This window comes from Mauremys reevesii, linkage group 7 (genome assembly GCF_016161935.1).
Source record: "Mauremys reevesii isolate NIE-2019 linkage group 7, ASM1616193v1, whole genome shotgun sequence".
NCBI classification, from domain to species: Eukaryota; Metazoa; Chordata; order Testudines; family Geoemydidae; genus Mauremys; species Mauremys reevesii.
This window is the reverse complement of record NC_052629.1, coordinates 120769071-120782796: the sequence shown is the minus strand read 5'-3', so window position 1 is coordinate 120782796 and position 13726 is coordinate 120769071. Positions and strand designations below refer to the sequence as shown.

Sequence of the window (13726 nt, the reverse complement as noted above, 5' to 3'; positions counted from 1 at the left end):
AAAAGGGCCTTGCATAGTCTTTCTGGAGCCATAACCAGCTCAGACCCAGAACAGCCAAAACAACAGGTGGAAACTTCCCAGAAGGAAGGTGCCTGGGTTTTACACACTGTCCCGTTTTCACTCACAGATGGTGAAATGTGCCTGTGGCTGCTGAGCTGATATTGTCTATGTTGACAGATACTACAGGCGAATAATACTTGGTGTGAAACTGAAAAGTGGGAGCCCAACTTCCACATCAAGGCTTGGTATTGCTGCTGCTGGCATCCCTCTCTCTTTTTTCTCATAAGATGGCTCCTCCAACAATCCAGTACTAACCCCTTCTCAGTCAAGGGAGCGTCAGGCAGGGCCATGAACCTATCTTGCCCAACACTGCTATCTTGATTTTGGCAGCACTGGAGGGCTCGCCTTCTTCGACTGCAGCAATGTGGTCCTGCCAGGAGTTTCTCTCTGCCTTTAGACCCCCTGCTGTTGTAGCCTTACTGTATTCCCTGCTCACTGATGCTTCTTCTCCTGTCATCTCTCTACCCTATCTTGATACGCCTGCTCCACTGACCAGCTTTGTGACACTTTAGAAGCCACTGCTAGCTAACTCCTGTTTCCTGAGAGTACAGTGTGCCAGAACCATGAGACAGTCACTTATGCATGAACACCTTAGCTCAGGAGGAGTTTATTACCCACCTCTCCTTTGTTTAGGTCTGCCCTGTGCTCCAGTGACAACATGGGGATTTTTTTTTAAAGAGTTACCCTTTTGTAAGTGAGCTGCACATATCAAAGGCAGAGTCTGGCAACTGTTCTTCATGCAGAACTGGTGGCATGTACAACTCTACTGAAGTCAGTGGAGAGACTGTATTCACACCAATGGTAACCGAGAGAGGAATCTGGCCCACTGAGTGGTAAGTAGTGAGGTAAAAAGTTTGGCTTGGGTAGCTGGAAGGAGTTACAGGACAGAATTCATTGGCTGTGTTTTGGAGGAAGGGGTCAAAACCCACAAGGGCTTTAGATGATGAGATGAAACACAGTGGTAGTTCAGTGAATGGGCTAAAGCACTGTTAATCCTCAGTCAATCTCCTGCTTTCATCTCTTCGGCCACAGATACTGGGCTGTAGCAGGGATGGGTGGACTGCTTTGACAAAAGAAGAGCCCTCCTACCTCTTTCTTCTGAACCGTGATCTATTTCTAGCACCGCGCCTAGTCTCCAGAAGTGATCTGGGTTGCACTGTGATGTGATGTGCTACACCTGCAAATTGCCACAAGGTGACAGTGTTTCAGAGCAATATTGAAGCATAATTTTACCTCTCCTTTTTGTTTTTTCACAATGTAAAGTGAAACTATGTCATCACTAAATCCTAACTAAAATGATCAGGTACCGCCAAATTATCACTAAGCAACAGTTGTCGAAATGCTTAGGTAATTAAAGCCATAATTGTGGAAGTCTGGGGTAGGCTGCCTGAACTCACCATAGAGATGATTTTGCCTCTTCTTCATCTGTCCAAATCCATTGTTCTTAAATCAAGAATGCTTGTTTCTCCTTATGAATTGCCTGTGAATGTTCCCACTTGGGGGACATCGGACTCTGACCCTTGGAATTTCAGGATACCAGTGCCTCTCTCTTAGGGCTGACAAACACCATCTTCCAACACTCCTTGTTTAGAGCTGAGGTTATAAAAGTGTCATGCGACCCCAGCCACCTACATTCGTTCTTTCCCAAGCCAAGCTGTGGATGCCAGTGCATGTAGCAACTTCTGATCCACAGCTCCCTTAATTTCTAGTGTATTAGGTACTTAGCTAGTTAGCAAATATTAGATAGTTTACATGATTTGGCATTTAGTTTATTCTGGGCCTTGGGTGCTCAGAGCTTTCAGTCAGGGCTGGTCCAATCTCCAAGGACTCAGATAAGCAGGGCAGATTTAAGTGATGTGGATTGTGGGCCTTCATGTTCCTGAAGCATATTGATTGTTTGTTCAGCCTGGGGGAAGAGCATTCCTCATATCACTGCATGGTGCGTAGAGCCTCCACACCCTTGCTGGCTCCAATGTCAGATCAGTCATCTGCCCCTATGAAGGGACACAGCAGTCCATCTTGGGCTTCAAAGTCAGGGACAGTCCTGAGGTCAAAGTCCACTGCAGATAGATCAGGTTCCAGGGCAGTAGTGTAGGACCCAAGTCTTCTGTAGGGCTGAAATCTCATTGGCACTGAGAACATCAGCTTTAAAACATGAGCCTGCCAATGCTAGAATTCCACCAGTGCAATGGCTGATTTTTCACTTATTAGGAACCCAGTGATTTGGTTCCATCATTGGTGCCATTTGCTCTGCAGGTAGCTAAGAAATCGGATACTAAGGAAGCAGTCACAAAGATTTCTCAGTGCCAAAAGCCAGTGTAGGTCCTCACTTAATCTGCAGGTGTCCATTAATGCCAAGGAAATCGGTACAAGGTCCTTGTTGTTACTGTCACCTCAGTCTCAAGTAATCCTCATTTCAAGGACACTTCAGTGCCTCTCTTCACTGCCATCAAACTAAAAAAAGTTAAACATAAAAGGTACCAAGAGATTTTTGGTGTTGGAGCTCTGAGCACCATCTCAAAAGGGTGGGAGGAAGAAATGTCACTATAGGTATGTCTGTAATGCAATCCAAGGAGTTATTTCAGTTCGGCAGGGTCAGCTCTGGCTTTTTTGCTGCCCCAAGCAAAAAAACCAGGGTGCAAACTTTCGGTGCCACTTACTTGGTGGCTCGCGGCTTCCTCCCCCAGCTGAGCTGGCGAGTCTCTGGGTGGGCGGTGGCTGCACTCTGGCTAGCTGGACTCCCTGCACTGCAGACATGCCCCGAGCAGCGGAGTGCGTGCCCTGGCTGGGGCGGGGGGGAGGGGGAGGGAGCGTGGGGAAAAGAGAAGGGGAGGGCGGCCAGGGCTTCCTTCAGCCGGGGCGTTCACCACTCAGCCCCTCCGGCAGTGCCGCCTGCCGGGAGGGCTCCGCACTGCTCCCGCCTGCAGGTGAATTGAAAGTCATCAGTCGACGGGGAGGGAAGGACGTGGGCTGCCCGGCTTGCTGCAGACCTGGCACTGGCTGGGGCAAATGGAGTGCACAGCTCTCTCCCAGCAGGGCATTCCCCTCCTCCACACCGCCACCCCCTACAGTGGTGCACTGAAAGTCGTCAGTGAAACAAAAGAAAAAACAAAACAAAAAAACACCAGGGTGCAGGGTGGCTGGAGCAGCAAACCAAAAAAAAAAAAAGGCAGCTGTGCCACCCTAGGATTGGACGAAATGCTGCCCCTTAGAATCTGCCACCCCAAGCACGAGCTTGCTCAGCTGGTGCCTGGAGCCGGCCCTGCAGCTCAGGTAGACATACCTGCTCCAGCTTTGCCTGGGCTAGCATTGCTAAAAATAGCAGTGTAAATGTGATGGTCCAGGCTTCAACACAGGCTGTACAAGTGCTTCTGGAACATGGGTAGCTACTTGCATTGCCAAAGACTGTGCCACCTCATCTATGCTGCTGTTTTTCACAGTGCTAGTGCAGGTTTGTTTACCTAGGCTGCGATCGCAGCGTGGGTTGCAATAGAGACATACCCTGTGAGACTAGGGATGTTGTGGCTGAGATATCTACCATGGCGCCTTTGAGGCTGAGGGCTCTTGCACCTCTTTTCTGCCCCAACATCTGTGTTTGGTGCAAATGTCAGAATGGATATTAGAGCGTCGCTTTCTGAATTCAGGACCATCTGGAAGCATGGCATCCCTTGCCTTTGCATTGCAAATGCATACGTGTACATGCCATGGACTAATTGTAGTATTTCAGCCATTGTGGTGTCTGATATTATGCTTAAGTATCCTTTGTACAGAATGACATTCCAAGCTGCAGTTTCCTCTCTCAAATGCTAGTTACATTCAGGGCCGCCCAGAGGATTCCGGGGGCCCGGGGTCTTCGGCGGCGGGGGGCCCCGCTTCGGCGGTAAGTCGGCAGCGGGGGGGTCCTTCTGTTCCGGGACCCGCCGCCAAAGTGCCCCGAAGACCCACGGCGGGGACCCCCCTCCGCCGAATTACCGCCAAAGCGGGACCCGCCGCCGAAGTGCAGCCCCCACTGCAGGTCTTCGGGGCACTTCGCCGGCGGGTCCCGGAACGGAAGGACATCCCCCCCCCCCCGCCACCGAATTACCACCGAAGACCTGGCTGCGCTCCGGCGGCGGGTCCCGCTTCGGTGGTAATTCGGCGGCGGGGGGGTCCTTCTATCCCGGAGAGGAAGGACCCCCCGCCAGCGAAGACCGGGAGCGAAGAAGCTCCGGGGGCCCAGGCCCCGCAAGAGTTTTCCGGGGCCCCCGGACCGAGTGAAAGACCCTGCTCCAGGGGCCCCGAAAAACTGCTGGGCCCGGGGCCTGGGGTAAATTGCCCCACTTGCCCCCCCCTCTGGGCGGCCCTGGTTACATTTTCTCAGACTGTTTGAAACCATGCTGCAATGCTCGGACAGCTTGTTTCATTTTCCAGGCTGCCCTAACTTGACTTTGGAACTGATGATACTTGAGACATTTGTTCTTTATCCTTCAGTTCACTGCTATGAACTGTTGAATGTAACACTAAGATCTGTCCTAGATCTATGCTTCCTATCAAATTAATATATATCTCTGTATCTTTTTGAAACCTAGGGGAGTGTTTTGCAGGGAGTTTCTCTGAATATGTCGTCTAGAAGATTGTGATCTGCTTTAATAACTGATTATTGTTGACATTTTATAATCTGTGGAACTTCTCACATCCAAAAATAATAATCTTTGTGTTTGATAAATTAAAGATACAGGACCAAAATCTCTGCTGGTGTAACTCCATTATCTGAGTGGCATTAAGCCACCAGAGTATTTACTCCGCATTCTCCTGTGTACATTATTAAGTCTTAGGATATTCAGAAAATGACCTTGTTTTGTGATCTTTCCATCTCAAGAATTTCTTGACTCTTTCTGGGGACTGGATGAATTCTTTTGTACTGAGCGCTCATTCCCGGCATCTCCATGTTGCTAATTTCTTTGAACCAATCAGACATTTGTTTCATTGTAATTGGTTTGGGTTTGGTTTGTAGCCTTTAAAAAAAAAATTAGTTGGATGTTTTCCGATCAGCAATTCCCCTCCTGTTACTTCAGCATTATGCTTTGAGATACAACTTTTCACATACTCCTAATAATAAATCTCTTTAAACTTTTTTTTCTGTTATTCAGTACATACTAACAAACGGTCATTTAAAGGGATTTATTAGCATGGGAAGAAGCAAACTAAACTATCATAATTAATTACAAGTTGGAGAGACCTTTGGCCTCTAATGGTCAGGAGGTGACAAAAACTAGCTATAGATCAAATGAGTGTGAAGGAGACCCACACACCCCTTCCCTACTTTTGTCCCAGCCATACCCCCTCCACTGACAGCATGGGCTGCAGCACTGTCTCTACTCCATTATAGGATCCCCCTACAAAACTGGGGTGAACCGCCCAGGGTCTGCTATTAATTCTTATTATTTTGTTTTATCGTTCCCTTATTTGTGTGATAGTAAAACCTAAAGGTACCAACAAAGATCTGGACACATAGTAAGAGACAGTTCCTGCCAAAAATTGCTTACAATCTAACTAGACAAGAGAGAAGTTTGAGAGGGGAAACAGAGGTATAGCTAGGGGAAATGACACAGCCAGCGTCACACAGCAGGTCAGTGTCAGGGCCAAAAACAGAATCCAGATGTCCTGAGTCCCGGTCTGGTTCCCTATTCACTGGATTATGTTGCTCACTGTTAGCAGTGCGATACCTAAGTGGGCACAATGCAGAATCTGTGCAAAATCTCATCACAATTCTGTCTCATGGAAATTTAAAGCTGAATTTCCCACTAACTCAAAGGTCAGTGAATACACTAGATGAAAGCTGATCTCTGTATATGTTCCAGCCAGAGGCGACACGTGGTGGGGGGGGAAGGGTATGCGGGGTCATGTGCCCCTCCCCCTGATTTGCTACTGGGCTTGTACTGAGCATGCTCACACAGACTGAGCATGCGTGGTAACACTGCTGAAGCCAGCTGCCCTCACTCCGCCCCTCCCCCCCCATCGGGTCATCTCTGGTTCTAGTATAAAGTACAGTACTTCATCAGTATAGAGTTAAGATTGTCATAATATGTATATTACCAAACCAAACTAATATTAAAATGCAGGGGAAATTGGCAAACACCATTCAGAAATCTCTGACTTACGCTTTTGAAATGCAACTTAAAGATAATTTTACATTTTGGACATTATATGCCAGAGCCTCACCCCATCTGAGGTTCTGGCCACAGTTTTGTGGATGCAAACTCTGAACTGTTAGAACCAAGCCACTTATTAGCTAGAAGAATCCTAAGGAAATGCTAGATTGCAAGTCTAAATTTCAGAAGAAGGACATTTTAGCTTCTCCTTTCTCCTAAAGTACAGATTTACTTCCGGAAAGTAACTCTCTACTCAAAGTGTAGATGGATGAACTTTGGTGGGGATACAGATTATTTTTCATATAGAACAAAAGAATCTGGGCCCAGATTTTTAAAGGTATTTAGGTGTTGCTGTACTCACTGTTGCAACACCTAACTGATTTAGGAGACTAAATCTCTCAAAAGTGACTTAGGCACTTAGGAGTTGGCGCACAGTAACACCTAAATACCTTAGAAGTCAACATCCATTGAAGTCAGTAGGAATATCTTTATTGGCTTTGATGGGCATTGGATTTGGGCTTTGGTTCCCTGCTATAATTGCAAATCTCAGTGCAACCTCTAGAACGCCTCTAGAATGAAGTAAATGAGACTTTGGCATGAGTAAAGTCTGCAGCATGAGGCCCATTATTTTCTTAAATAACTTAGAGTATGCAAAAACCCATGACTCTTCATTACCATTTGCCCTCCCCAGCTGCGTGCCTATATATTATGTCTTTTTATTTAAGTAATTTGTGCAGTACACTTTTACCAAATCATTGTTCGTATTGTGCACAGTTCCTTCTGGACTTTTCTGTTGAATCTGATTACTACCACATCGACTGCATAAAAATGTTCCTTTACTGTATAATTAACTTTATCTGCTTTGCTACAATGACTCTCACTGTTAATTACACGCACTTCAGCTCTTTCACAGCATTTCTAAGACTTTAAGAAGTGCTGATTACCCTTGCCCTGTCTATGTCCAAACGGAGGGTTTTCACATGTGTACAATTATATCTTTTTTTCCTTGCAACATTCCTGCTGTAATTTGGATATTGATTATACCATGTACAACATGATCTTTAAATAAACCATCTGCTTGGAATTCATTGGATTTGGCATTATTACACAAGCTGGAGGCAGAATGATTGCTTGAATCACCAGGTTGCTGAATTATTAGTGTTACAGTTAAGACTTTCCACTGAGATGATCTGGAATGGAGAACGGGATTTGTGAAATATTTCAATATTTTTGTCCCTTCTTTTGGTATTTTCCAATGCTTGATTTCGGTTAGCAAGCTCAGATGTCTCTACTCTGATTTCATGGAATAGTGTAACCACCTTTGCCCTCTGAATATTTTTTCCTTACAGTGTGCTGCTTTATTCTAGATATCATTGAAAATGTTGTACCATATTTCCAATTCTCTGCAACCAGGTTTCCTTCCGAGCTCACGGACTCTGAGGGCTTAATTTGTTTCACTGTTCTCTTTGCAAAGAGTAAGTCCTTTTCACATTATGTAATAAGAAAGGCTCCCAGCAAAAAAGTGTTAAATACACTCTCCTTAGGCCTGATCCCTTATCGTCTCCAGAGGAAGTGATGCCAACTACTCTGCAATATAATATTATCCTTTAAAACAAGCAGAATGTTGTAATGTTTCAGAACATTGTATTACAATAGCTGAGGATCAGGCTTACCCTAACAGTTAGTGAATTTCAGCTCTGCTCACTGCTGCAGAATGTACATGTGCCTGGAAAGCAGTTTCATAATGCCCACTGATTTGAACAAAACATAAAGTTAAAAGTCACATCAGGTGCCTTTAGTTTCACTGACTGAGCATCCTGGATGAACTCTATCCAGTGAGGGTTTAAGGGTTGTAAACGTTAGCATTATCACTCAGATATAGTGTTGTTTGTGGTTATGACAATGTGTAAGGGCCTACAGGTTTCAAACATGGGCCCATAGCCTCCCAAGCAACCCTCACACCCTGGCCACCCCCCGGATATTTCATCCAGAACTATTGGAAGTGAGGGGCTAGCAGAACTCTGACCCCTCCCAGGAGGATCCTGACTGGGGATGATGACCGGCCCCACCGATTTGCCCAACCACACTATCTAAGCCAGAAGGAAGCACAGGAAGTTGACTGAGCAAGTGAGAGACTTCATGGTGGGCTGGTGCACTGGACCGGACTCTTGCTTGATCCCTGATTCTGCCTCTGACCCCTGGATTGATTCCTGGACTCTGATTCTGGCTCTGACACCTGTCTTTGCCTCTGGCTCTGACCATTAGCCCTGACCACCCCTTCTCTGGTCACTAGGTCTAAGCACCCATGTCTAAGTCCTGACGGACTGTCCTGGAACATATTAATGTTCATTTTTTGAATAGTCTTATCCACATTAAATTTGTGATATCACTTTCATGACAAATTACAGGTGTTCGATAGATGAAGGCAGGGGTCGGCAACCTTTCAGAAGTTGTGTGCCAAGTCTTCATTTATTCACTCTGATTTAAGGTTTGGCGTGCCAGTCATACATTTTAATGTTTTTAGAAGATCTTTCTATAAGTCTACACACAACAATAGTTTAGTTATATATTATAAAGTAAATAAGGTTTTTAAAATGTTTAAGAAACTTCATTTAAAATTAAATTAAAATGCAGAGCCCCCCAGACTGGTGGCCAGGACCCGGGCAGTGCGAGTGCCACTGAAAATCAGCTCGCGTGCCGCCGTCGGCATGCGTGCCATAGGTTGCCTACCCCTGGATGAAGAGAACCCAAGGTGGCTAGGCAGTAAGCCTGTATCCCACCAAATGTGTATGGGATACAATACATCAGGCTAAATGCACAGGAGGGGAACTTTGGAAAGAACAGGACTGGGTTTCTGTTTCTTCCTGGAAAGGGGGAGAAATACAGATTTGGAGGGAGAACAACCCAGAGAGAGTCAGTGAGTTCCAATTAATGGCTTTGAATGGAAATGCTGCTAGTTTCATGTAAAAATACAATTACCAGCCTTTGGCCTGTGTACCATAAAACCTCAGTCTTACGTGGTGCTGAGCATCTCAACTCAATGGTTGTTCAGGATGGCCACTACCAAACAGGATCAGACCCTAAATTTCCAGAACTGTAGTAGCCCAGCTTCCCATAGCTACTTTACTTTAATCTGTTTTTCTCTTCCTTAAATGCAGCTGTGATTGACATTCCACTTTGAGATGGAGATTAATGCTGATCTCCCTGTGAACAAAAGATCCTACGCTCTTGTGGGGTGAAAAGGAACATGATGGAGGAGATGATCTTCTTGCAAACACCCATGGTCAGTGAATGAAATTGTTGTAGCATTTGACCCTTTGTAAGTGCTAAGGATTAGTATTGGTTTAACTTCTAGCATAGTTCCTGTAATTACTGGTACTCTGGAGTTTGTAGAGTTCTGTCTTTTATGTGGGAGGAGGTGGGGGTCAACACGTGGTCACTCTTATTTGGTCAGTTTGGTTTGGATTTATACAGTTTTCTTTTTTGTTGGTAATCATTTTAGTGGTCTATTTCATCTGAAATTTCTGCACCTTCATTTGCACATGTCAGTGTAAATCTTAGCAATTAGTTCCTGGTGGTCTTCTTATGTCATAACTGTGACTCAAGAATCCCTTTTTGACAACTGGCCAGAGGGTTACAGGAATATCTTGATTCTGGTCTGTACCTCCTGGTTCACCAAACATAAGAGCATGAGAAAGGCCATACTGGGTGAGACCAAAGGTCCATCTATCCCAGTATCCTGTCTGCCGACAGTGGCCAATGCCAAGTGCCCCAGAGGGAATGAACAGAACAGTAATCTTCAAGTGATCCATCCCTTGTTGCCCATTCCCAGCTTCTGGCAAACAGAGGCTAGGGACACCATCCCTGCCTATCCTGGCTAATAGCCATTGATGGACTATCCTCCATGAATTTATCTAGTTCTTTTTTAAACTCTATTATAATCTTGGCCTTCACAACATCCTCTGGCAAGGAATTCCACAGGTTGACTGTGCATTGTGTGAAAAAAATACTTCCTTTTATTTGTTTTAAACCTGCTGCTTATTAATTTCATTTGGTGACCCCTAATTCTTGTGTTATGAGAAGGAGTAAATAACACTTCCTCATTTACTTTCTCCACACCAGTCATGATTTTATACACCTCTATCATATCTCCCTTTAGTCGTCTCTTTTCCGAGCTGAAAAGTCCCAGTCTTATTAATCTCTCCTCATATGGCAGTTGTTCCATGTGCCTAATATTTTTTGTTGCCATTTTCTGAACCTTTTCCAATTCCAATATATCTTTTTGGAGATGGGGCAATGTAACAGGGAGCACTCGCCCTGCACTGGACTGGGAAGGGTTAACCCTACATTGTGCGCTGAGGAAGCCATGCCCCCTCAACTCTACTGGGCATGCTCCAAATGCAGCAGTATAAAAGTGAGCAGCTCAGCTCAGTTGGGGCTGCCTGCCGGAGAGTAAGATCACACGCTGCTGGCTCCAGCCGAGGATCAGCCGAAGTCAGAGACTGTGGGAGCCAGAGATGCTGCAACCAGGCAGATGCCAGGCTACCCACAGAGGTCCTGCAGAGTCCAGAGTTGCCAGGGAACCCTGTGACAGCCGAGATGCCCAGATTACAGCAGCAAGAAACACAGTAGGAAGCAGCCCAGAGGAAACAAATAGTGGCCCAGTTAGTGAACCAGAATATTAAGTCAGCATGTTTCAGTGTTCCCCCAATCTCCGCTGACTCAGTGGCATGCGTTCCTGCCACTACCAGGGCCCTGGGCTGGAGCCTGGTGGAGAAGGAGGGCCCAGGCTGCCACTACCTCCATTTCTGGGCATGGCAGCCTCCTTCCCTGACTGAGTCCACTTAACCACTAGGCCTTATTGCCCTGCAAATGGGGGTGAATCCGTTGTCTATGGCCATTAGGCCTTATTGCCCTATGGACAGGGATGAATCCGTAGACTTTGATCACTAGCCCTTATGGCCCTGCGAACTGGGACAGTTCTAATTGACTTCAGCCACGAGGCCCTACTAACCTGCTAAGAGGAGTGAATCCATTGACCCTGGATGCTAGGCCTTACTGCCCTGCCAAGAGGGAGGATCTATTGACTCTGGCCATTGGGCCATACTGTCCTGTTAAGCAGGGCTAATACATTGACTTTGGCTATTGGGCCTCAATGCCCCGCTAATAGAGGCAAGTATATTGACTCTGGTTACAGAGACATAGATGCTGGTGACATACATCCTGCGCCTACACCCTAAGGCGACCACATCTGCACACAATATTCAAGATGTGGGTGTACCATGGATTTGTATAGAGACAATATGATATTTTCTGTTTTCTTATCTATCCCTTTTTAAATGATTCCCAACATTCTGTTAGGTTTGTTGACTGCTGCTGCACATTGAGTGGATGATTTCAGAGAACTATCTACAATGACTCCAAGATCTCTTTCTTGAGTGGTAACAACTAATTTAGACCCCCTCATTTTATATGGAGAGTTGGGATTATGTTTTCCAGTGTGCACTACTTTGCATTTGTCAACATTGAATTTCATCTGCCATTTTGTTGCCCAGTCACCCAGTTTTGTGTGATCCTTTTGAAGCTCTTCGCAGTCTGCTTGGGACTTAATTATCTTGAGTAGTTTTGTATCATCTGCAAATTTTGCCACCTCATTGTTTACCTCCTTTTCCAGATCATTTATGAATATAGTACAGACCTCTGGGGGATACCACTATTTACCTCTCTCCATTCTGAAAACTGTCTTGTGATGGTTTCCCCTGGGATGCCATCTGGAACTGGGGTACCACTGAGACCCCTCTCCCACCAGCCTGGGCTCGCTCTCACTCTGTACTGCTGTGACAAGCTGCAAAACCCTCCAGCCTGCACTTTCACCAGCATTCATACAGTAGGGTCACACCCAGATGCAGTTACATACAGGCTCTGTGACCAGCCCCGGTGTAGGAAGGCTACAGCCAAGGCAACTCCCAGCTCCCCAGGCATGGAGCCCCTCTGGAGTATAAACCCAAAATTATACCATCTTGCACTGCACAGGGAACTGTACAGCGTAAGCTCATAAACTTTGCCCCCTCCCTCATTGTGGAGAGGAATATGCAACAGCCTTTGCCCCTTGAGCTGTGATTCTCATTCACTTCTGTCATAGGTCTCACCCCCACTTGGAGCTGTTGGGTTCACAAGATGGGGACCTGCATGGATCCTTCTAAACTTAAATCCTAGTTTAGATCTGGTAAAATCTGCCACCACCCAATAATGTACGTGTATTGGGACACAGTCCTTCCCCCAAAATCCTTGGGGATCCCAAGAGCCCCAAATCCATGGAGTTCTTACACCTAGGAGAAATAAACCATTCCCCCCTTCTTCTCTCCCCCCTCCCTTTTCCTAGGAGAGATACCGGGATCCAACTACAGAGGGATGCCTCCCCGTCCCCTTTCCCTGAGAATACCCAAAGAAAGATCAACCAAGTCCTTAATAGAAAAGATTTATTAAAGAATAAAAAGAAAGTAACTATCTCTGTAATACCAGGATGGAACAATACACAGAGTTTAACCTATAAACCTGGAGAGAATTCTCCCTCCCCCTTTCTTTCTCAGTAAAAGCAAAGTAACAGCAAACAGAAATAAAGAATTTCCTTCAGCAAACACACACTTGCAAATGTAGAAATCAAATTATAAGACTAATCCGCCTTTCTAATTAATACTCACTATTGAATAGTAGGAACTACTCCAGGAGAACTTGGAGACATGACTGGCCTCTCTTAGATCCAAAAAGAGAACTCAGAGCCAACAAGGAACACAGACAAAGGCTTCCCTCCACCGAGATTTGAAATTATCCTGTCCCTTGATTGGTCCTCTGGTCAGGTGTTTCTCAGGTTACTGAGCTTGTTAACCCTTTCCAGGTAAAAGAGACCTTAACCCTGATCTGTTTATTTATGACAACTTCGCTACAACTCACTGGTTTAGATAAAGCAAAAACAAGTTCATTAACTACAAAAGATAGATTTTAAGTGATTATAAGTGCTAGCAAAGAGATCAAAGCAGATTACCTAGCAAATAAACAAAAACGCAAACTGAGCTTAATATACTAGATAGGTAGGATATGAATTAGCAAATTCTTACTCTGAGTAATAAACACACTGGCATAAAGCAAAGGCACAAGCTGCCTTTGCCTTGCAACTTGGGTTTTCATACACAGGCTAGAAATCCCTTTAGCCTGGGACCATCACTTCCTCCCTGTTCAGTCTTTGTTCCTCAGGTGTTTCCAGGTATGTTGTTGTAGGGAGAGTGAGGTATCATGATGATGTCATTTCCTCATTTTATATCTTCTTCCCATTTGCTGGAAAGTTCTTTTGCTGTGACCTGGGTCAAACAGTTCCCATTATGTAGAGCTATCTCTGAGAGGTTTCTGTTGTACACAGCTCCTGGGATAATCCTTGTGCTTGTGTGCCTTTCCTCAATAATCCATAAACATTGTTTGGCCTTTTTACTGTTATACCTGAAAGGCTGCTTGTGGTTGTTTTCAACCTCACAACATGTTTC

At 45.5% G+C, this 13726-nt stretch overlaps 1 long non-coding RNA gene across 1 annotated transcript in view; it reads left to right on the top strand.

Moving 5' to 3' along the window:
* The first annotated feature begins 222 nt into the window (after positions 1 to 222).
* LOC120368926 overlaps positions 223 to 13726 on the top strand; it is a 51551-nt gene continuing 38047 nt past the window's right edge. Inside the window, exons 1-2 of the long non-coding RNA XR_005582849.1 lie at positions 223 to 893; positions 9350 to 9474. This is a non-coding gene — a long non-coding RNA (uncharacterized LOC120368926). The remainder of the gene's footprint in view (positions 894 to 9349; positions 9475 to 13726) is intronic.